Source organism: Eumetopias jubatus, unplaced genomic scaffold (genome assembly GCF_037043125.1).
Source record: "Eumetopias jubatus isolate StellerSeaLion01/CBP00866 unplaced genomic scaffold, mEumJub1_p1.0 scaffold_4, whole genome shotgun sequence".
Classification (NCBI taxonomy): Eukaryota; Metazoa; Chordata; class Mammalia; order Carnivora; family Otariidae; genus Eumetopias; species Eumetopias jubatus.
This window is the reverse complement of record NW_028274810.1, coordinates 14210051-14213746: the sequence shown is the minus strand read 5'-3', so window position 1 is coordinate 14213746 and position 3696 is coordinate 14210051. Positions and strand designations below refer to the sequence as shown.

Genomic DNA, 3696 nt, shown 5'->3' with positions numbered 1-3696 from the left:
ACCCTCAGGCTAGTGAACCCAACCCAGGGTGGATTCTGGGTGGGTCCACCATCCAAGGACACACTAAGCCAAAGTATGGTTTTAATCATCTAAAAGAAGGTCCGGAAAAGGCAAAGACAGGTCACTATAGGTATTGATTCATGGAATCCAGAGCCCTGCGAGAAGAGATTCTAGGGATGAATTCTTGATTCCATCCTACAGCAGCCCCATTCATCTGTTCACCAAAGAAAGCAATTTTTAAGCAGCTGAAGCTCCTATGGTATGTCCTGCACAAAGCAGCAAGTATGGTATACAAACACACAAGTCCGAGGGTCGCATTCTCTAGTTTGAAAGCCTGATTAGCTGTGTTCCAAGGGCAAGTCGCTGTGACTCAGTTGTCTCCTTTGTAAAACAGGGCTTGGAAACTGCCTTCTAGTTTTTTGTGAGAAGAAAACGAGGCAGTCCGTGCTCAGTGCTTAGCATAAGTTTGGCACGTCCGAAATACTCCATAAATGAGTTGTTATCATAATCTCAACAGAAGACAACAGAGAACTTAAAGTCTTGGTCCCTGACCTTGAGATGCTCGTAGGAATGTGCTCAGCTGACGACCTGGCATGGACTATGAGTCGGGTTATCTTGTTCTGGGATAACTGAGCTTCCCTTACAACCTTCCTCCAAACTCCCAGAACTGAAGGCTGCTGGCGATGGTAGCCTGGCCATGAACTAGATCCGGCAGCTCACCTCTCCGTTCTAGCGGACACTCACTTTCCGCACCTCCCATAACGTTCCCTTTCTGCCATTTCTTACACTGCTTTCTAACACCCCCTTCTGTTTGTCAGGCTGAGACAAAATACCGCATCACCTGAAGCTGAGGTTGAAAAACAACCCAATCACTGCTGCTCGAAAATAAATTCCCTTGTTGATGGCGTTTCTTGGTGAACAATTCCCTTTAATGCGGGGCCTTCCTAGAGCAGAGATAAATGAGCCAATTTGGCTCTCCAGAGTTCATCTTCTGCCTGGGCCAAATTACTGCAGGAAATCCAGAATTATAATTTGTTTGTGTGATCATTAATTCGTCGAATGGCAAATTCCTCACAAACCACGGTGATAGAGAGAAATTATTAACAAACCTATTATGTTTAATGTGCATCTCTTTGAAAAAAGACAGCTAACAATCCATCTGAAGGTGTCAGTGCAAGTGCTAAAAGTAAGAATAGCTAATTTTTATTGAGCACAGTCTCCCGGCCAGTCAGCATTCTCCGACATTATACATACATGAATTCATTTCGCCCTCTCATCCACCCTGGGAGATAAGTGCTATTACTAACCCAGCTTACAGATGAAGAAATTGAGGCACAGAGAGGTTATGAAACTTCCCAAGGTCACACAGTCGATGCATAGTAGGATCAGGATTCAAATCCAGACAGCTTGATTCCAGAGTTGAGGTTCTTAGCTTCCTAGTTTACTCAGTCACTAGGTGTTTATTGAGAACCCCCTAGGTGCCAGGCATTGTGCTGGCTCCAGGGTATTCAAAGAAGAACGGGATGTAGTCAGTTCCTTCTGGGGGCTTGGAGTCTGCCTGGGGAGTCAAGTGGAGCTTGATTTCAACTGGAGCACTCTGGTCCAGGGAGGGATGCTGAATGATGAGTAAGAGTTTGCCCATCAGAAAAATGGAATGGAAGCGAAGAGTGTTTCAGAAAAACTCTGAGAGAAAGACAAGTATCATATGATTTCACTGATATGAGGAATTTGAGAAACAAGACAGGATCATAGGGGAAAGGAGGGTAAAATGAAACAAATTGAAACCAGAGAGGGAGACAAGTCATAAGAGACTCCTAATCTCAGGAAACAAATTGAGGGTTGCTGGAGTGGAAGGGGGTGGGAGGGATGGGGGGCTGGGTGATGGACATTGGGGAGGGTGTGTGCTATGGTGAGTGCTGTGAATTGTGTAAGACTGTTGAATCACAGGCCTGTACCCCTGAAACAAATAAGACATCATATGTTAATAAAAAAATTTAAAAAAAAGAAAAAGAAAAACTCTGAGAGAAACCAAGCCGTGCAGGGGGGCCTCCAGATTGCTTAGCACTGGTTTCCTTTCTCACACAAAATCCTAGCAAGGCTGCCCATTCCTACAAACTCAACCCACTCAGCGATAAGTCCACAAACTACCCAGAAGAGAAATATCAAACCAATTCTTTTGAGCAGATCCTTTCTGCGAACTGAGCACATGGGTTTCCTGGAGTCTCAAGTGCTATTTGATCTCCTTAACATGCTGTTCCCTCTAGAGGGATTTGGCGTTTAATCTGTTTGGTTTCTTCTTTTCCCATAAGATTAAAATCCTCTCCCTCTTGTTCTTGAAATCTCTGATTACTCAGAGATGTGATCAGTGACTTACAACATTTCAGCCGGGGAAAGGGAAAAAGCAGGGTGTTGCCTGGTGGCTGATGGCATCTGGACAGTGCCTCCTTCTTGCATAAGAGGGAATGACACGAGATCAAGTCACAGTCATCCATTCTCCTTTGAATCTTCTCAGAAAGCTGGCTTTGCCCTGCCTACATTTACCTGGTAACATAGAAGGACTGCATCAAGAAGAGTCCCCTTTTTAATGCTGGGAGGCCCCAAAGGAGCATCTCACTCTGCCAAGGTCTCCCCCTTAAGCAAGCATGCTAATCCTAAGGAATGGTATAGCTCATTTCTCAAGGTGAATAGCAAAAGGGGAGAGATCAGAGGGTCAAAAAAATGATCTTGAGAGACTTCTTATAGCTTGAATTTATCAGCTTAGAAACCAAAGAACAGGGGGATACCTCCTGTTCTTACTGAGGACCAGACCAGGTTAATTTTTTCCCCTTATTATGCCTTCATTAAGAAGCTCAAAGTGTCAGTCATCCCCTCTAAGACTGGGAAATCTTTTTCTTTAGTTCTGTCCTCTTACCTGAGGGTCCAACTCCTCGTGTGAGAGTCTACTTAGATATCACTGCCAATCTAAACCCAGCAGGTCTAGCACCCAATGTGAAGAATGAACCAGATTTTCTCCTATTTCTGTTAGTCCATATAGTTATGGACCTCAAAACTGGTATCTTTCTGGTATCTTTGGTATCTTTGAAACTACCATGGTTCCTAAACGTCTGTCTCCCACTGTTTTCTTCTCACATCTGTTGTCCCTACCTTGGTCACGCTCCCTCGCTACGTGGCTGGATTTCCAAAATGCCTTCCTCTGCAGTCTCCACCTCCAGCCCCTATGGTCCACCCAGGAACACGGGGCCACTGGATTTCTCTTCTGGAAATAACTACATTTATCATGTGACTCCCCCCGCCCTTTCCACCCTTCAAAGCACCTGGTGGCTCCTCTGTTCTCAGAAACACACCCAACTTCCTCCAAATGGCTTTCAAGGCCACCACGGTCTGTGTCCATCTGTGTCGCCCCCTGGTGTCTCCTTCGGGCTTGAGAAGAGTCAGTTCACCAGACTGCTCCTTGTCATTCGTTGCTTCCCCAAGGAGTGCCTTTTGCTGAGATGACCAGAGCTGATGACTTTCAGGAAACGGAGTGGATGAGCTGGAAAAATCCGTGGAGACAGCAGGAAGGACACATAGGGCACTGCTGTCCTTCAGGGTCCTCCTTCTCACTTTGCCTGTTCAGATGCATCCCAGGCAGCGTGTTGCAAATGGAGCTGAAACCCTATCCCGTTTATTCTTGTTCATATTAGCACAATGTTTGGT

The 3696-nt window shown here is 45.6% G+C and overlaps 1 long non-coding RNA gene across 1 annotated transcript; it reads right to left on the bottom strand.

Moving 5' to 3' along the window:
* Positions 1-1097: 1097 nt before the first annotated feature.
* On the bottom strand, positions 1098-3278 carry LOC114207979 (uncharacterized). Its single transcript, XR_003608956.2, has 3 exons — positions 3145-3278; positions 2375-2541; positions 1098-1957 (listed from the first exon to the last, which is right to left on the bottom strand). It is a non-coding gene; the product is annotated as an uncharacterized LOC114207979 (long non-coding RNA).
* Between the last annotated feature and the right edge of the window lie 418 nt (positions 3279-3696).